Genomic DNA, 20657 nt, shown 5'->3' on the forward strand with positions numbered 1-20657 from the left:
AGGATTCCATGGTGGGCAGGGGGATAGAATGTCCTGATTGGCCAGGCCTGGGTCAGGTGCCATCACCGGGGCCGGGGGGAATGAAGTCAGCCCCTTCTGAACTACCAGTAATAATATGAATACTAGATGACATTTGGGGGTGTTTACTATGTGCCAGTCACTCTTTTAAACATTTTATCTGAATTAACTCATATAATCCAACAACTCCATGAGGTAGATACTATTCTCCACATTTCTTATATGAGGCACAGAGAGGTTAAGGAATTTTTCCAGGTTCACACAGCTGGTCAATGGCAGAGCCAGGATTCAAATCTAGGCAGTCAGACTTTAGTTTCCATACTCTTTATGGCCTGGACCAAGAATGGGAGTAGAGGCTCATAGAAAAATCAGATGCTGGCCAGACACAGTGGCTCATGCCTGTAATCTAAGCACTTACAGGGAGTCTGGGATGGACAGATTGCTTAAGCTTAGGAGTTAGGGACCAGCCTGGGGAACATGGTGAAACCCTGTCTGTACGCAAAAATACAAAAATTAGCTGGGCATGGTGGCACAACCTGTGGTCCCAGCTACTCTGGAGGCTGAGGTGGGAGGATCACCTGAGTCTGGGAAGTTGAGGCTGCAGTGAACCATGATCACAGCACTGCACTCCATCCTGGGTGACAAAGGAAGACCCTGTCTCAAAAAAAATTGTTTTAAAAGTCAGATGCTATTAAGAATATTGGGAAATGATACAGCACAGACAAAAATAGTATCTATAACTTGCAACTACCCACTAATAACCATAAAGACATGATGTGCCATGTAAAGCATGATCTAAGGAAAACCTTCATGTTCTTTACGCAGAAACTTGGGCTAGATACGGTGGCTCATGCCTGTAATCCCAGCACTTTGGGAGGCTGAGGTGGGAAGATCTCTTGAGCCCAGGAATTCAAGACCAGCCTTTGCAACATAGTGAAACCCTGTCTTTACAAAAACATTTTTTAAAAAATTAGCTGGGCATGGTGGTACATGCCTATAGTCCCAGCTACTCAGGAGGCTGAGGCAGGAGGACGGCTTAGCCCAGGGGTTCAATGCTGCAGTGAGCTATGATCGCGCCACAGCACTCCAGCCTGGGAAACAGAGAGAGACTCTGTCTCAGAAAACAAACAACAACAGAAAACTGGGTAATTGGGTAACTTCCTCTCTACTCTAGATGGGATTCTTTTAGTCTTAGGTTCCCCTTATTGGATCCAAAGCTGAGAAGTTCTTGGGCCACCCAGTCAAGAATTCCTGAAGTATAGCAAATAAGAACATCTGGGACCACACGTTACCAACATCTGGCCACAAACTCTTAAAATAATATGGAGAAGTAGATTTGGAGAAACAGATGAAGAACATGAGGGGGAAGGTGCTGGGTGAAATGCACCTGGGGAATCATGATCGAAGCAAGGATGATTGAAAAGTCTCTTCAAATATGTGTGACACTTCTAAGTATTGGGGGGTGGGGTGGGGGTGGAAGGCCTCATGTATCTGTTGTTTCCTGGGCACTCAATCCTTTTTGAACAAGATGCTCTAGAGATGGTTTTTCTCATTAGAACAAATGTCACAGACCCAGTGTCTTCCTCGTTTATATTTCTTCTAATGTGCTTCTGCTTGAGCAAGTGAGCCCTTAATGTCAATTTCAATTAACATCACTGCATCTGATCTCAGTGGTGTCTCTCATGGATGCAATGAGGGATGGAGGAGGTCACTGGGAAGTGGGGAGATGTGTCCCCTCTTGTTCGAAGGCTTGAAGGCACCAGTGAGGGAGGTATTGGGAAGGAAGGTGTGGAATGATTTGCTCCCTACTTTTTAAAGACCATACTTTAAAGATGTCAGCCTGTCTTTTGTTTGATAAAACACTAATGTGAAGACCTAGTGGCAAGGCAGAGAGCAGGGACAAGGGCTCTGAGGGCTGAGCCAGGGAGGAATGAGAGACACACAATCTTGTATTGACTTATGAGAGCTTCCTTCATAACCTTGAGCTCCCTAGTGATCAATCACAGCGGGTGGGAACTGTACGCTCCAAGTCTGCTATCCGGTGTCCTGGGGATTCCAGGGATGGCTCAAAGTGGTGGTCCGGCACCACCACTTCTGTGTGTGGCCTGATGTCAGCATGGAAATGGGATGGACCAGAGTTTGGGGTGGGTGTAACAGAGCAAGCCTCAGGGAGAGGTAGAGACAGTCATAACCTGCCAACCCTTCCTCCCTCTTGTTTTCCATCCTTCGTTCCCTTCCTCCCTTCCTTCCTGAGAAGGGAAGTTGTTCCCTTTGTGCCCTTCCAAAGGGAATTTGTTCAGGAAAGAGAAAATATGGATTTATGTTCTCCAAGACACAATCCTCAGGGATGATTCTCCCTCCTTTGAGAAATCAGAGCATTTGTTCTTTCATCCTCTTTGTCATCAATAACAATTATTAGAAGAGCTTACTATTTCTTGAGCACCTTCTGTGTGTCAGGGGACACTACATATATTATTTCTAGCCTTCACAGCAACCCTCAAGGTAAACATAATTTATGCCCACTTTACAGAGGAGGAAATTGGGGCTCAGAGTGCTTGAGGAGTTTGTCCAGTAAGTTGATTGAACTGGGCCTGGTTCATTCGATTTCTGGCTCCAATGTCATCAATTACTTGCAATATATACTTGCAAGGGACTGGCTCCTGGCTAAGACCTGCTAATGGATGCATCTGAAACGAGAAATGTCTTCTATTCAAGTCCCAGACATCCACATCAACAAGGATTAAACACAGAGTTTAACCTGCATCAACTGGCAGTCAAGATGCAAGGGCCGTAATCCTGGTTCTGCAACTCTTTTGATGGGCAGCTTTCAGTGTATATGATGTGTGAACTCCCCTCTCCAGACCTCATTTCTCCATATGCACAATGGGCAAGTTGGACTAAATATGTCCAAGAGTCAGTTCAGTGCAATCTAATCTGACAGCACTCATGGGGCTTTCCTGTGTGACTGTGCCAGAAGGATATAAAGATGGACAAGGTAGACCTCCATTCTCTAGGTGAGCTAGATGCATGCTCTAATACTTATACATAAAGAGCAAGAAGCTTGGAGAGCACGGCATCTCATTTAGACTCGGCCAGTGGCAATGTGTGTGGCACAGGAGATGAGGCAGGCTTCAGGGTAGAGGCGCCATTGGCACTTGGGCTTGAAAAGGAAATAGAACATGTGGAGGTGGAGACAGGAGGAAGCTTTTCCCAGCCAACACCACATGGAGCAGAAGAACCACCTGGTCATTCCATAAAATTGTGAGAAGTAACAAATCATTGTTGTTTTAAGTCACTACATTTTCAAGGTGATTTCTTACGTAGTAATAGAAAATAGACCCCAAAGGTGGGTGTGTGATTATAGGCTTTATCCTATAAAGGTCAGAGATTGCCCATTTTTAGACCACAGCCTACAATAATTGGCCTGCAGACATAATTCATTTGGCTTGCACAAGGTTTTTAAAAATAGTTGAGCCAACATTTAGAAATTGGGAGATTTTATATGAAAATCCAGATTTGGGGGCTCTCTTGAAGAATCCTACATCTCAGCACCTGCATTCTAGGAACAGTATGCAACACACATCCTCCAGTTCATGACAGTGCTCTCCACTCCCTATTGTCTCATGCCTAATCTTTCTAGCCCCTGTAGACACTTGAGGGTTTGCTATTGTTGTTGTTTATTTGTTTTGAGAAGGGTCTCACTCTGTTGCCTAGGCTGGAGTGCAGTGGTGTGAGCATGTCTCACTGTAGCCTTGGCCTCCTGGGCTCAAGTGATCCTCTGGCCTCAGCCTCCCAAGTAGCTGGAAGTACAGGCACGTGCTACCATGCTGGCTGGTTTTTTTTTTTTTTTCAGAGACAGGGTCTCACTATGTTGCCCAAGCTGGTCTCAAACTCCGGGGTTCAAGTAATCCTCCTGCCTCAGCCTCCCAGAACTCTGGGATTTCAGGCATGAGCCACTGTGCCCGGCATGACATTTGAGTTTTTGATCCACGCCGATGACATGGCAGTGGGAGGCCATTGAAGGTTTTTTTGTTTTGTTTTTCTGTTTTTGAGACAGAGTCTCTGTCTCTCAGGCTGGAATGCAGTGGCATGATCTCGGCTCACTGCAACCTCCACCTCCCAGGTTCAAGTGATTATTCCGCCTCAGCCTCCTGAGTAGCTGGGATTACAGATGCCCTTCACCACACCTAGTTAATTTTTATATTTTTAGTAGAGATGGGGTTTCACCATGTTGCTCAGGCTGGTCTTGAACTCCTGACCTCAAGTAATCCCCCCACCTCGGCCTCCCAAAGTGCTGGGATTACAGGCGTGAGCCACTGCGCCCAGCCCACTAAAGGGTTTTGAGCAGAGAAGGGATGAGAGTTGGACAGTAAGTAATGTATTGGTTGGGGGTGACTCTGGGGCAGGTGCAGTAAAAATCTATTATTCAATCTGCCCCAGACCATGAACTCCATCTTTTGGGAAATGCATCTTTCTCTGACCATACGGTTCCGATGGGGCTGCCATCTCCCTGTACATCCCACTTCCCTATTCACAGTGATTGGTTAGAGAGTGGCACCTGGCTTAAGTTGGGCCAGTCACAGCACCTGGTTTTCCAGCCATAGATGATTGGTACAGGGACGGGGACTTACCCATGTTGGACCAACCAAAGTTTTTCCCTAAAATTTTGTCCTTCATACCAGAAGCAGAAATCCTCAGTCTCTCTCCAGTGGAGCGGGTGAGAGTTGTGAGTGGTGAGTGCTGCTGCAGCCAGGTGCCTAGCCTTGAGGAGAAAAACTCATATACAGAGGCAAGAAGAGATAAAGGACTGGGAGGAGAGTCCTGGCAACATTCAAGCCTCTGCGCTCACCACTTCTGTGCATTTTCTGGGCCTGGTTCTCCAGCCCTCCCATCAGTTCTGGGAGCTCCCCATTCCTTCCTGATAAATTCATTTGCTGCGTCTGTTAGCCTGAGTTTATTTATGTTTCGTAATTTGCAACCGAGAACACCAGGGGCTTTGAGACAATTCCAGGAGGGCTACTTCTCACCCCAGTCAGGGAGGAGCCAAGACAGGGTTTATCCTCAAATGCAGAGCAGGAAGAAGATAGTGCTATTCCCACTGGAAAGTGAATTATCCTGTGAGGCAGGTATCCCTTCCTGCCACTGACTTCCTCCAGAACCATTAAGTAAATATCTATGCCTTTCTGAGCCTCCATTTCCCTATCTGTAAAACAGGACCTGGGAAAGAATGGTGATTCTTTTTTTTTTTTTTTTTCTTTTTGAGACAGAGTCTTGCTCTGTTGCCCAGGCTGGAGTGCAGTGGCCGGATCTCAGCTCACTGCAAGCTCTGCCTCCCGGGTTTACGCCATTCTCCCGCCTCAGCCTCCCGAGTAGCTGGGACTACAGGCGCCCGCCACCTCGACCGGCTAGTTTTTTTTTTTTTTTTAGTAGAGACGAGGTTTCACCGTGTTAGCCAAGATGGTCTCGATCTCCTGACCTCGTGATCCACCCGTCTCGGCCTCCCAAAGTGCTGGGATTACAGGCTTAAGCCACCACGCCCGGCAAGAATGGTGATTCTTAAACTGTATTCTGTAACACCCTGGGATTTTGTGGAGGGATCACTGCTTAAGAAGGGTGGCCTGTGGCTGGGGTGGGAAGGTCTAGCAGGAAGGACTCTGGGTTCCTCTCCCCTACTTCAAGCAAAGCCATCTCTTCTCCCTCATCTGTTTCATGCCTTGCCTTTCCGTGAAAGGTCTTGCGTAAGAAAGGTGGACAGCTTGAGAAGTTTGAAAACCCCTAGATGAAGTGTCTTGGAGGAACTTTCCAATTATAAATAGTTCATGATTTTATGGATTCCAAGAGAAAGCAGAATAACTTTTCTTTTGTTTTGTTTTTGAGGCAGAGTCTCGCTCTGTTACCGAGGCTGGAGTGAAGTGGTGTGATCTTGGCTCACTGCAAACTCCACCTCCCGGGTTCAAGCAATTCTCCTGCTTCAGCCTCCTGTGTAGCCCTACATTGGCCATATCACATTTCCTCATCTGTGAAATGGGGGAAAAAAACAGAACTAACCTTGTAGGATTACTAAGGGGATTAAAAATGCAGTCAAACCAAATTACATTATATTCTTCCAATCTTGACACTTTATCATTTATTATCTCCACCTGTTGAACTGTACTTATCTGTTTTAGTTAGGAAATTATGGCTGCAGGTTATAAAAATCACAACTCAAATTACTATAAAAATGTATTTGTTCATGTTAAGGTCCAGAGGTGGGTCAAGCTTCAGGAATGGCTGCACCAGTCTCTGGTTCATTTTTTTCTGTAATGTTTTTTGTCTTGCCCTCCTCCGTGTGATGGTTGTGTCTTCTGGCTGGCTTCCCTCATAATGGCTAAAAATAAAAAAAAAATCTGCTGCAACTCTAGGTAGGGATCGTACCCTATGCCACACTATCCAGAAAGCGAAAGAATGTGGCATCTTCATTCTTCACCTTATTGGACTAATGACCCTAGGTCCTTAATAATTAGGGAGTAGGAAATAAAGTAATTCAGCATGCAGGACCCAAAGTTGGACTCCATCACCAGCTGTGTGACCTTGGGAAAGTTAACCTCTTTGTGCCACAGTTTCCTCATCTGTACAATGGGGTAAGAACAATACCTACCACATAGGGGTGTTGTGGAAATTAAATACGATTGAAAAGCACTTAGCAGACTGCATGGCAATTAGTAAATTCTCACTAAGTGTTAGCTAGTGTTGCCAGCATATTTCCTTAGAAATGTCTCCCTTCTGCTGGGTGTGGAGGCTCACGCCTGTAAGGCCAAGGCAGGAGGATCACTTCAGCTCAGGAGTTCAAGACCAGCTTGGACAGTATAGTGAACAGCCCAGAGTGATAGCACATGCCTGTAGTTCCAGCTACTAGGGAGGCTGAGGTGGGAGGATTGAGTTTGGGAGGTCGAGGCTGCAGTGAGTCTTGATCATGCCACTGCACTCCAGCCTGGGCAACAGAATAAGATCGTGTCTCAAAAACTGTACAAACATGGCAGGGCGTGAGGTAGCTCACGCCTCTAATCTCAGCACTTTGGGAGGCCAAGGCGGATCCCCTGAGGTCAGGAGTTAGAGCCCAGCTTGGCCAATATGGTGAAAACCCATATCCACTAAAAACACAAAAATTAGCCGGGCATGGTGTTACACGCTTGTATTCCAGCTACTTGGGAGGCTGAGGCACAAGAATCGCTTTGAACCCAGGAGGCAGAGGTTGCAGAGAGCCGAGATCGTGCCACTGCACTCCAGCCTAGGCGACAGAGTGAGACTCCATCGCAAAAAACACACAATGAACAAATAAATGACAGAACAAGAAGATAAACTAGAGAACATCTTGAGACAAGGTGTTCAGGGAAGATTTCTTTTGAGGAGGTGATATTAAAGCAGAGTTTGGGGAATAACGTCCGAGGCCTTGCGCTCAGGGTCGTCAACTCTTTAATTTGATTTCTCTTCCTTTTGAAGCAGGGCAGGGAGTCATTAAACAACAGAAGGGCAAATATAACTGCTGGTATGGCAAAGCCAGGACTCTGAATTCAAATTCTGCTCCATTCTCAGGAATCCCTTCTGTTAAGCAGGTTCTGGGGAAGCGATGTGAGTCGTGAAATCACAGGTCAGAGCAGGCATAGAGAATATGGTCAGTTCTCAACTTTCAGGGAAGTCCATAGCTGAGGAATGAAGGACAACGGGCCTCTTGTGCACTCGTTAGGAAGACTCTGGTTCACTGGAGGCTGGAACACTGATTCAAGTGAGAGATCCCGAGAGGAGAAATGTGTAGGAGGGACGACTAGCACCTGGATCAAGTTATAAAACATCTCCTGCATCTTTTTCGGACATCACCCTCAGCGCGGCCTCTTCGCCCAGTCCCAGATTAGGCAGCGAAGAGCTATGCTCACCCTAAGTGCCACGTCCCTTGAAGCGAAAGGACCAGGAGTTTCTTCCTGCCTCGTCTCTTCCGGATCCCTCCTGCACCGCCCGCATCCTGCAGGTTTCAGCGCCATCTCCAGGCCCCGCCCACCTCAAGCACCACCCCTCAGTCCTTCCTTGGGGCTCGCCTCCTTCCGGCACCCACCCAGAGTAGGCACCCCTGGGGCCCCTCCTCCCCTCCCTGCTTCCGGGCCCGCCTCCTTCAGGCCCGCTTCTATCTTCCTCCCACTCTAGGCTTCTCTTCAGCCCCGCCTCCCTCCGTCCGTGGCTCCGCTCTCTGGGCGGTTCTCCATTTAGCCCCGCCCACAGCATCTCCTTTCAAGCACTGCCCTGGCTCCCAGCTCTCCATCGCCTGCACCGCCTTCCCTGCCTGTCCGGCGACCCTCTTCCCAGGGCCTCATCACCCTCTTAGCTCCGCCCCTACTTCGGCTCCAAACCTGTGCGACTCTCTCTTCCCGCCCCAGCCCCGCCTCCCCAAGCCGCGTCTCAGTCCCTCCTCCCTTTCAGGCCCCGCCTTCCTCCTGTCCCCGCCGAAGCTCTGGACCTTTCCAAAGCCAGGCTGAGAGGGTGGGGAGAGCCCATGCGCTTGAGAAGCCAGGCTGTTTCTGGGCGGGGCTGCAGACTCCTCGTGCTGGTGTCACCGTGTCCTTCCGGGGAGACAGAGAGAGGGGGAGAGCCCGGGACCAGGGCCGGAGCGGCGGGCGGGGCTGAGCAGCGGGGAGCCGCTCCGGGTGCCCCCACCCCCGCGCGCCTCAGTGGTGCCGGCCGAGGGCAGGGCTCGCGGCTGCGGGGCTCGCGCCGCTGTCAGTGCGGCGGGGCGCGCGAGCGGCGCGGGCGCGGGGCAGCGGAACCTGGAGAAGCTGAGGGGGCGGTAGCGGCGGCGGAGGCGGCGGCGGCGACGACGACGACGACGACGACTCCCCCGCGCGTGTGCCCAGCCTCCTCCCGCCGCAGCTGCCCTTTTCCTCCCTCCCTTACGTCCCCGAGTGCGACAGTACCGCCTCCTTCCCAGCCGCGCGGCTTCCTCCAGACCTCTCGGCGCGGGTGAGTGGGGGCTGCGGGCGTCTCCTTAGGGGTGCGGGGAGGGTGTGTGCTTTGTACCTTTCCGTTCACTCACTTCTTCAGGCAGGCCGCTGCCTATATTTAGAAACTCTTATTTCTGCCCTTCGGGGAGTTCCCGGGAGCCCGAGTAACTCTAGGCCCCCTCCGCCGCTCCTTTCTCCCACTGGGACCCGCCGCCCCGGGTCGCCGGCCCCAGCCCTCTGCGCCCGGTCCCGCTCCCGGCCGCCCTGGCGTTCCCTGCCTGCTCCTTTCCCGCGGGCCAAGTCCGGGCCAGTAGTTGGCTGGGTGGGCCCGCGCCCGCTCGGAAGTTGGAGTCTTTTGTGCTCGTGCCCCGCCCCGCCCGACGAGGGGCGGAGGGAGGGGGAACGGAGGCAGCTCCAGGGAGGCCTCGGGCGGGCCCGGCCGCGGCTGCTTCCGGCTCTCCTCCCCGGGCTGGGTCTACGGGCTCCCGGAGGCGCCCAGAGCTGACCCTGCCTCGGCTCCCGCCTCTTCTGGGCTGTTCGCACGCCTTGGGGTCGGAGAGAAACAACAACGGGCCCTCGAACTGGGGCCGTATCCGCGTTTTCCTCAGCCCCCTTGGCGGCCGAGCCTTAGTTTGCCTCTCGGTGACATGGGGGGAAAGGGAAACCCGCCTCGCGGGGTGTTCATGGATTCAGGGAGGGAACTAATATGTGAAAGAAGTGGTTAACACCAACAGGGAGCATTTAATGAGACTTCACCCGGGAACTTCCCAAGCCTTATTTTATTTAATGCTCACAACGGCCTTCTGGTTTATCCTCGTTTACAGAAGCAGAAATCAAGGCACAGAGGGGTCAGGTAATTTTCTCCGAGTCACAGTAGCCACAGAAGTGCAAAGGAGCGGTGCCAGTACCTGTTATTTATTAATATTTCCTGGTGTGAACATATATCATCTCTTAGTGCAGAGGGCATTTTTACCTAGCCTTGGGTCACACCATTTAATTAGGGACATAACTGGGTTTTCCCTGACTTCTGGGCCGTTGTCCAGTATACTATGGATGAAATTCCATTCTGGGGTTACCATAGCTCCAAAGGAAAAGGTTTGGATGAATTCCTTGCTGGAATTGCGACAATTAGAAGTTGATGGATGCAGACTCCAGGACTCAAACACAACTCAGATTCCCGGGGGTTTTGGCTCAAGGAAGGTTTGAGATTGTAAACGGTGGGATCCACCCTTTAGTTTGTGTGTAGCGTGTTCCTCCTCCCAGACCTTGCAGGTTCTCTATGTTTAGATTTATCAGTCCTAGTTTGATGGGGGTTAGGGGGAATCGCTCAAGTCATCTGCTTTCAAACAAATATTTCTCCTATTTTCAGATAAGGCCCAGAGTGGTTAAAGTGAACTAAAATTAACTTTGGCAAATGTTCCAGTTTTTCAATGTGATCCGGTTTGAGGGAGTGTCTAAAAATCAGGCAAGGGAGTTTCTGGGCCAGGTCTTGAGGAGTCTCTTGATGTTCACATTAGTTCTTTGGAGTCTGGTAGGTCTGTGGTGCCTGGCCAGGATTCTGGATTTAGGAGTCCTATGTAGGAGTTGAAAGGGGTCTTACAGACCATCTGGTCCACCTTTTTCCATACCTGCCTTTCCCTGCTTCCCTGCTAACAGAACCTTGGAAAGGGGAAGTAAGTTGTCTGAATTCAGACTGCCTTGTCAGAGTGAGAACTGAAATTCCCAGTCTTACTCCTAATCCAGTAATACTTTTATTTCTCCCATACCTTGCCACTTCTTAAAAGGGCACGAAATCACTTATTCAGGTCTTAAGGTCAGGAATCCTGAGTAATTGGAAATCCCAAGGAAGTTTTGTAGTCCCCACTACTTTCTGTGCCTTATGGTTAGTATTAAGAGGAGGCCAGGTTTAAGCACAGGTGTACTAGTTCTCACAAGTCACCACTTCGGTTTTATGTGTTTATGGCTTATATACTTTTCCATAACCATTATGTGGTTTAATTTCTAATCCATTTCTGTGAGGGAGTTTGTAGAGCTTGATTTATGTCTCTTTTACTGTGAGGGAATGGAGACATAGCATAGCACTTGCCTTAGATGACAGAATGAGTAAGTAGTGAGGACAAAACACCTCTCTGAAGCAGAGGATTTGATTTGGCATCATAAACTGAGCCACTCGTGGCTCTCTGAGCCTCAGTTTCCTTATATGTAAACTCTCATAGGATTGTTGTGGGGATTATTAAAAAAAAGGCTGTGAAAGTGCTTTATAGTGGCAGTAGTAATAGCTAAATTTATTAAGTACTTAACGTGTGCCACCAGCCAATGGACTGAGGACTTTATGGACGATATTACTTAATTTTCAGAGCAACCTGTGAATTAAGTACTATTATTATCCCTGTTTTATAGAAGAAACAGGCTTAGAGAGGTTACATTACCTGCCTCAGGGTCATGTAACTGGTAAGTGGCCAAGGCAGTATTCAGACTGCAGACAGTATAACCTTAAAACTGGCATGCTTTTTAAAAAAAAATTGTGGTAAAAAATATATAACATAAAATTAACCATTTAACCATTTCAAAGTGTACGTTATGTGACATTAAGTACATTCACATGGTTATGCAACCATCATCACTGTCCATTATCTTCCCCAACTGAAATTCTGTACCCATTAAACTAACTCCCCATTCCCTCCTCCCTCCAGCCTCCTGAAAACTATCATTCTACTTTCTATGAATTTGACTACTCTAGGAACCTCATGTAAGTGGAATCATGCAATATTTGTCCTTTTGTGACTGCAAAGCTGGCACACTTAATGTCTTCTTTAGTCTCAGCGTGCATTGTAAATGCAAAATATTAGTCCTCGCCTGCAGCAGAGATGTGGCATGCAGCTCCAGAGCAGGAACCCAGGCCTGGTTGTATCTCTGAGTAAGACCTACTTTTCTCCCCCTTAGGTTGAGCTTCCTTATCACTGAAGCCTGTTTTGAATCTCTGCTGGCTCCCTCAGTATCCGCAGAAGAGACCTTATACCCTGTGTTTTTGGAGACGGAGTCTGACTCCGTCGCCCAGGCTGGATTGCGGTGGCACAATCTTGGCTCCCTGCAACCTCAGCCTGCTGGGTTCAAGGGATTCTCTTGCCTCAGCCTCCCGAGTAGCTGGAACTACAGGCTTGCACCACCACGCCTGGGTAATTTTTATATTTTTAATAGAGATGGGGTTTTACCATGTTAGCTAGGCTGGCTTCGAACTCCTGAATCTCAGGTGATCCCCCTGTCTTGGCCTTCCAAAGTGCTGGGATTATAGGTGTGAGCCACCACACCAAGCTATTACACCCTTAAAATAGAACCTAGATAACTTCCCAGCCTCACCTTGTTTGCAGCTGCCTTTCTGACAGTCTAGGGTTTGGGGATATGGGGCTGCAATTATCAGGAATAACAGTGCAGTGACAGCAGCTTGGATCAAAACTACTCAGGATGATTAAGTAGATCACCTTTATGAAATGTTCCCTCTTTCGTCCCCCTCTTTCCATAAAGACACACAGGAGGGATTAGCTTTTGGGTTCTTAGAGGATGTTTATGGATCCTCACTGCTTGCAGTTGGTTAAGATGAAGTTAGATGCTGCATATAGCCTGTCAAAATGTCCTTTGACCATTTTTTGTGTTGGTGTATTTAGGGGAGTGGGCTTTTTATGTTTATGAAGATGGTTGGAATTTTGTCCTGATAACAACGGGGGGTTGGGAGAGGTGGTGTCTCAGAGATGGGTAATGTGTGTCTGGTCATGTCACACTCTCCTTAAAAATCTGATGGCCCCAACATTGCCTACATATTAAAGTTAAAACAAATGTGACCCATGAGGTCAATGTGTTGAATTTATTGGATAGAATCTTGTAGTTGAGGGACCTTATAGTCATTTAGACCAGCTACTTGGCTGACATTTGAGTTGGTTACTTGTTGAGACTTTCATTGGATACCTCATTTTTGGAAAGTTTTTCATTCACTGAACAATTAGTAAGCATCTGTCAGACCTGGTACTACGCTCAGGGATTTGGGTTCGTATAGCCTAGTGGGAAAGATAGGCAAGGAAACAGGCAGTGTGAGAAGTGTTGTGACAGGGACAGGTACCAGGAGAGCACAGAAAAATGATGCCTAACCCAGCACTGGAAGGTCAGGGAAGGCTTCTTTGGAGGAGAAGTTGGTTAAGCCTAGCCCTCAGGAGAAGAACAGACATAAGCCAGGAAAAGAAGAGATCTGGGGAGTCAGGAAGGAGGCAGAGATAAGACTGCTGTAGGTAGAAGGAACAGCAAGTTCCAAAATGGTGATAATAGGTTAAGACTTTTGGCCATTTACCATATCCATTATGTACTATTCTAAGAATTTAATTTGTATTAACTTATTTCTTCCCATAACCATCCTGAAAGTAAGTACTATTATTATTCCCATTCTGTAGTTGAAGAAACGGGCCAAGAGGGCTAAACAAATTTCTCAGGATTCTTGGGTGGAGCATAATGCTTGAGGTGGGTGGATGTGGCCAGACAGGAGACTTTCAAGGTAGGCAGAGCAGAAGCCAAGTCAGGAAAGGGCCTTCTTGCCTGTGTTGAGGAGTTTGGACTTCATCCCAAGGTGAGGGGGCCATGATTCAATGTGCATTTTGGAAGGATATCTCTGGCTGCCTGTTCAGGAGTGGACTGGAGAGCTAGAGCACTGTGGGCAGAGAGACCAGTTAGGAGGTTGGCAAGAGGTGATGGTGTTTCAAATGAAGGTGGTGGGAGAGCATGTGCAAGAGTGTGTGTAGAAAAAAGATGAAATTGCTGGGCCTGGTGGCTCATGTTTGTAGTCCCAGCACTTTGGGAGGCCAAAGTGGGTGGATCACCTGAGGTCAGGAGTTTGAGACTAGCCTGGCCAACATGGTGAAACCCCGTCTCTACTAAAAATACAGAAAAAAATTAGCCGGGTGTGGTGGCAGCACCTGTAATCCCACCTGCGTGGGAAGCTAAGGCAGGAGAATCACTTGGACCTGGGAAGTGGAGGTTGCAATGAGCTGAGATCGAACCACTGCACTCCAGCCCGGGTGTGAGACTCTGTCTCAAAAAAAAAAAAAAAAAAAAAAAAAAAAGGGAAAGAAAAAAGGTGGAATTGAGTCATGAGACAAAGATTATTGGTGTGGAGGGTAAGGAAAGAATCAGGATGACATCCGGTTTCTACCTGGTGCAGTTTTGTAAATGGGTGCTGTTTATTGAGGTGGGGACACAGGAGAAGAAGGAGCACGTAAGGGAGGGGGTAGGGTTTCTTATGCAGGGTCTCCTTACATGTGCTTTTACTTACCTCTAGTTGTGGATTCCAGTTCTTTGTGTCAGATCTGAAAGGGAGAGAGTGAGAGTATGGCACAACTGGTCATGTTCCTGGCTAAACTGGATGATGCGAACATTAGGAAGAGAGGAAATATTCAATCCTAGACATCCGGGCATGGCACAACCTGGAAACTACTTACGTTAAGCCAAGAAAAGCTTACATTTTCTCCAGGCTACGTCCTTTGGCACTGGTCTTTTCATATATTAGTGTATTCCTCTCTAAGTCGAAGCCACTTCTCTGCTTACTCTCTGCTAGGCACTGGGACAACAAAGATGAGTAAAACTTATCCTAAGGAACTCATAATCCAGAAGGGCAGAAATCTCAGTAGCTTGGATACAGCAGTGGCCTGGGGAGAGGGTGGATGGGGCAGGGCAGGGTAGGACAGGATGGAGAGGGACCCGGAAGGGTTTTTATTAGGGATAGGAGTCAGGAGACCCCACTGTGTGCGCCAGTCTTTTTCTCAGGTGGCAGGTGTCTAGGTTTATTCATCCAAATAATGACTAGATGACCCACAAGGTCCCTTCTAGCAATTACATTTTAGGATTCTAGGTGGTGGTTTAGATAATATATCTTTAGGAGAGGTATTTTCTTTCTTCCTCTCCCCCTTCTTAGTTTGGCATTGGTGAGGGGGGAATGGGGGTGGAGATAGCAAGGTTTTCACTTGAGTGTCTTGGTCTTATCCAATTTTGGCTTCATGCATAAAATGTATAGCTGGAAGGGAGAAAATGACAGCCGTTAACCTGCTTGTCCTGCAACTTCCCCCTGGATACTGTAAGGATAGTTTCAGACCTGTGCTCAGGATGCAGCTCACAGACCCTTAGGAATAGAGACAGTGTGCAGTGGAATAAATAGGAAGTCTTGTCACTAGCCTGAGCATCGTTTGGTCAATGTGTGGGCTGGACTAAGGCCCTTTTTATAGCCTTGTTTCCTCATAAAATCATCTGGGGAGTCCCTGAAATTCTGTAAAGGTCCAAAAAGTGGGGGTGGGGAGGTGGGGTCAGAAAAAGTGCTGGAGGTCCCTCTCTCTCTCACTTCTCCCCTCTCTTCGAATGAATAAGTAGAAGCAGGTATCTGGCCAAGTATTAATGTTTATCATCTTTTGTTTCCACAGCCTTGCCTTAATTTTCTCAGTGTTAGCGTCTTCTGTCATTTCATAATGGCTTTCATGGTAATCAATGTCCTGTACCTCCTGGGAGGAAGGAAGGAAAGATGGGATATTGTCCCTGGGCTCTAGTCTCCATCTCCAGAAGAACCATTTAAGACACCCACTGCCCCCTGTTCTTTATTCTGGGGTTGGGATAGGGGGTTGTGGCTGAATACTTGGGTTTCCTAGAGGGTACATACTTGAGTTTCCCAGGGAGTGCTCTACTAACTAAAGTGCAAATCTGGCTATCTTCCCAACACACCAGTGAGTTTGGGGAAAACAGCCGTCAGTGGGCTTTTGATGCTTACCAAACCCATGTTGATTGTAGGTATCTAATAGTCTCTGGGATCTCTGTCTTCCTGTCTGTGAAACAAGGGAATTGGACTAGATAATCTTAAGTGATATTTCTACCTTTTTACAGTTTTGTGGAAATGGCTTGAGAATTTCTCTCTGGAAGGAGAAAGGACTTTGCTAAAGTATTGAGAGGATCTCAGAGGGTTAAATTCTGGGTTCACAGACGATACCTTTCAGTATATAAACAGATGGATATTGCTTTTTAGAATAGACAGCTTGCTGAAAAATTGCTTGTGAGATGAATTTATCAAATTGTATGCTGAGTTCCATTATAAACTTGGAGCTGTAGCCTCATGGGACAAACTTGGAGTCTAAGACTATAAAAAAATTACATTTAAATATGTAGCAAACTTTAAAGTCACATAATAAAGGAAAAAAAAAACACTTTAAGATTCTCACGCAGCGGTAGTAATGAAAAAACACTGGACCAGAAACTTGCATTTCTTGAGAGCTTTAGCTTTTGGAGTATATACCCCTACTGGGGTTACCTGCCCCTTGAAGTGCCATCTGTAGAGACTGAATAGTTCTGTTTGTCACTGCTTTATTCCAAGTAAATATTTTCTTTTAGAATGCCAGATTTAGAAGCTTAATGTTATTGGCCAGATTTTCTTCATTTCCAGAAGCATTTATCTGGTATTTAGCTGTCTCCTGTTTGTTTATTTTATTAAGGATTTTAATAAGCTTAGTTAATGGTACTGTTTACATGGTGTCTGTTGATCTTTTTGTCTAGTTTCCTTTGAAATTATTTGTTAGTGAAAGCAAGCCCAGCAGTAGATTTAAAAGGGTCATTTCCATAACTTCATTTATCTAGATCTGGGTTTTCTTTGTAAGAGATATTACCACACTATACTGAGAAGTCAAATGTTACCTTTTTTTTTGAGACAGAGTCTTGCTCTGTCACCCAAGCTGGAGTGCAGTGGTATGATCTCGGCTCACTGCAAGCTCCTCCTCCTGGGTTCACGCCATTCTCCTGCCTTAGCCTCCAGAGTAGCTGGGACTGTAGGCGCCCGCCACCACGCCTGGCTAATTTTTTGTGTTTTTAGTAGAGACGGGGTTTCACAGTGTTTGCCAGGATGGTCTCAATCTCCTGACCTCGTAATCTGCCCGCCTGTGCCTCCCAAGGTGTTGGGATTACAGGTGTGAGCCACCGCGCCCAGCCATGTTATTTCCTTTTTATCCAGAACATTAATTTAAGGCTTTGGAATTTTGTTCTTGCGGATACCTGTAAGGTGGTACTGAGGAATGGTGTTGCTGCCAGTGTAATAATGAGGGCTGTGCGTGACTCAGTTGAACACAAGAATAACTTCTCGGCCAGGCTCGGTGTCTCAAGCCTGTAATCCCGGCACTTTGGGAGGCCGAGACGGGCGGATCACGAGGTCAGGAGATCGAGACCATCCTGGCTAACATGTTGAAACCCCGTCTCTACTAAAAATACAAAAAACTAGCTGGGCGAGGTGGCAGGTGCCTGTAGTCCCAGCTACTCGGGAGGCTGAGGGAGGAGAATGGCGTAAACCCGGGAGGCAGAGCTTGCAGTGAGCTGAGATCCGGCCACTCCATTCCAGCCTGGGCGACAGAGCGAGACTTCCGTCTCAAAAAAAAAAAAAAAGAATAACTTCTCTTCAGACTTTTAAAGATTCACCCTAAATTGATTCTTACACCAATTAAAATCAACCCTTCCTCAAATTAGGGTTCAGAGGAAGTTACTTAGTTGCTGTGGCATGATTATTTATGCTTGGGAGTCCAACAGCCTTCCATCCCTAATCTCAACCATTCGTTCCAGGAATTTGGAGTACCCCCTATGTGTTCTCCTTGTGGAGAACATAAAAACCAACAAGACATAATTCCTGTCCACAAATTACTTTGAGTCTTGAGAGGAAGACAGAGAAGTAATTCAAATCCAGCCTGCTGCCCTGGCTGGTATATTTGGATTGAGAGTTCAAACGGAAAATAACCATAATTGATGGCTACGTCAGTAGACAAGGAGACCAGTTTGATAATCTGACTTCCAGTGTGTAGACTTTTTTTTTTTTTTTTTGGCATTCCCTTCTCTCCCTTCTGTTTTTTACAGATATTTATCCTCCGCTGCTAAGGTGTCCAACACCCAGTGTGTAAAGGCAGGAATGTTAGAATAGGGGACAACATTGCCCTTCAGGTTTGGGTGGCCAGATACCTGCATCTGGACACCCAAACAGTTCTCTGGCTGGCTTCAAGAAGATTTGGTATTGTTTTGCTTCTTATGAAGAAATGAAGAAAATTAAGTTTCATACTGAATTATTTTAAGTTTTATTACACTCTATTTTGAAATAAAATTGCTCTGTTTTGTATGCAAGTGGAGTTATCTGAGGTGTGGTTTCTGGCATTCGATCAGTCTGTGGTTTAATAATTGTGATTATTTTGTAGTTTGTGAAGCCCATTGCCACTGCCTCTGCTAGCCGCCTTTGAACACTTCGCAGCAAGGAGCCCTAGCAAATGGAAATGGTGGGCACATTGAGGCTCTCCTGGTTTTGAAGGGCTCATCCCTCTTTCCTACCCTTCAGAGAGAAATGTTACTTGGGATGCTGTGTTGTGCTCCCTATTTCTTCCAACAATTTAGCATTGCCTGTGGGGTCTGGAATAATAAGGCCATGTAAACTGGAGATGTCATCTCTCACTCTGAAGTTCCATTTTCTCGTCTATGAAGTGCGGTTAATACTTCATATCTTGCCTTCCTCACAATGTTATTGTGAGGAGCAAATTAGAACATTGTAAAATCACGAGACAATTTATATGTGAAGAATCCATTAATCATTTGTCAGAGGTGAAAGGTAAGTGGCAGAATTTTCCATAGGAGGGGAGATCGATCTCTTTGTAGGGAGCAGGGAGAGTGATCTCAGCTGGTCTCTGGGATTGGGAAAAGGTGTGATGAAAGCATTTGGACAGGGGCAATGATGAAGCAAAAGACTAGAGGTGAACTGTGTAGCGGGAACAGTGAGTGAGTGTTCTCTAACCTCATACTCGAAGTCCTAGGTTAGGCATATGTTTAGCTTTAGTAAATACGCCACAGTTTTAAAAGGCCTGCCAGATTACATGGTTAGCGATGAGAAAATTGCTGCTGTTCTGTGTCCTTGTAAATGCTTGGGATTAGCTGTCTTTTTCATTTGAAGCCATTCTGGTTAGTATAGATGTGAATTTTAAGAACCATAATATGAATTCTCACATAGCAAGTACCATAAAGGGGTACAGTGATTGGGAAGGTCAGAAGGGGAAGAGATTGCTTCCTTTGTACATGGAGGAGGGGCAGAGGGGGAGTTCCCAAGGAACATTTGTGGACCAGTGAGTATTTGTGCTGGACCTTGCAGGATAAGGATAATGACCATCTGTTGTCCAGGACCATTTTAATTTCTAATATTCTGTCTGGTTGTACTTACAGATTATGAAATACCAGTATTGCCATGTCTGTACTGTATCTCCCATACTGCTTAGAAGCAACAGCCAGGTATCTTTTCCTCAACTGATGTACTTCCCTTCCCCCCTTTTCCAGAAAGAGTGTTCACAGGTGATTAGGCTGCAGAAATAGAGAACATTCTGTGCAATGGGGACAACTTGAGTAGAGGCACAGATGAATGACTAGACTGAGTAGCATCCATATTTCTGCTAATGAGCAGGTGGTGGAAGTGTCCCACACTTTGGAGATGGGTGATACCTTCTCATAGCCTCTCAGAGCAGAGCAAGGTCATGTGGTTATGAAGCCAGTTTGTATTTAAACTGGATAAAAGGATGAGAATGATCTCTTTGCTTATAATTACATCATTTCAGGAAGGAAATTAATCCAGTAAACAGTCATACTTGAAGTATATCAAAAGAGAGTTTTTCTTCTTAAAATTGTTGGGGAGGGAAGGGAATACTGAAACCTACAGAACTTAATCTCTCAGAGCTCATCTATTACTTGTATATTTGCTCAGGGAAAAAATTGCCATTTCTTTGTCAGCTTTTATCCTGCCAGTGGACCCTAGCTGGGTGTTTATTTTGTGTAGTTTTACCAAATCACTTTGAAGGTTGGCATGAACATTGATCATGTCTTAGAGCCTTTCTTTGTTCTGTCAGCAAATATTAGAAAATGTACCTTAAATTACTTGGTTGGGGAAAATAAGGTGGCGCTGCCTGCTTCCAGAGAACAGCACTTTCATGTTAAACATTAGTCAGCTTCTGATCCTGTGTCAGGTCATGGGGTGTTTGTCAAGATAGACATGGTGCTAGAGCTGCCACTAGGGACTTTCACTAGAGAATTTCTAGGCCCCCTGTCGAGGAGACTAGTTGAGTAGTTGATTTAAAAATCTGATGGGCCGGGCACAGTGGCTCACAGCCTGTAATCCCAACACTTTGGGAGGCCGAGGGAGGCAGATCATGAGGTAAGGTCATGAGGTAAGGAGATCGAGACCATCCTGGCCAACATGGTGAAACCCCATCTTTACTAAAAATACCAAAATTAGCTGGGCGTGGTGGCGCCTGCCTGTAATCCCAGCTACTCGTGAGGCCGAGACAGGAGAATCACTTGAACCAGGGAGGTGGAGGTTGCAGTGAGCTGAGATCCGGCCACTGCACTCCAGCCTGGGCGACAGAGCAAGACTCCGTCTCAAAAAAAAAAAAAAAAAAAATCTGACCTGGATTTTAAATGTTAGCGCAGCCTTGCATATTAGTGATATTAATTGGGTGTCCACTGTGTTGAGATACTGTACTTAATACCTTGTGTTTATACTAATACAGCTCATATTTACTGAAGGTTACTATGTGTGAAGCGTTTTATATATATAAAATATTATTTAATTCTCACCTCAAACCTAAGAAGTAGGTTGTGTTG

General features: G+C 46.7%; 1 protein-coding gene and 1 long non-coding RNA gene across 6 annotated transcripts in view; one reads left to right on the top strand and one right to left on the bottom strand.

The window, feature by feature from the left end:
* Nucleotides 1-7346: 7346 nt before the first annotated feature.
* Nucleotides 7347-8626, bottom strand: LOC104660273. The gene is made up of 2 exons (XR_004052887.1): nt 8504-8626; nt 7347-8014 (listed from the first exon to the last, which is right to left on the bottom strand). It is a non-coding gene; the product is annotated as an uncharacterized LOC104660273 (long non-coding RNA).
* RALY (RALY heterogeneous nuclear ribonucleoprotein) overlaps nt 8480-20657 on the top strand; it is a 93758-nt gene continuing 81580 nt past the window's right edge. For all 5 annotated transcript variants that reach the window (XM_030915793.1, XM_030915794.1, XM_030915791.1 and 2 more), the window contains exon 1: nt 8480-9003. The gene's annotated coding sequence lies outside the window, so the exon portion shown is untranslated. The remainder of the gene's footprint in view (nt 9004-20657) is intronic.

The sequence above is a fragment of the Rhinopithecus roxellana genome, chromosome 13 (genome assembly GCF_007565055.1).
Source record: "Rhinopithecus roxellana isolate Shanxi Qingling chromosome 13, ASM756505v1, whole genome shotgun sequence".
NCBI classification, from domain to species: Eukaryota; Metazoa; Chordata; class Mammalia; order Primates; family Cercopithecidae; genus Rhinopithecus; species Rhinopithecus roxellana.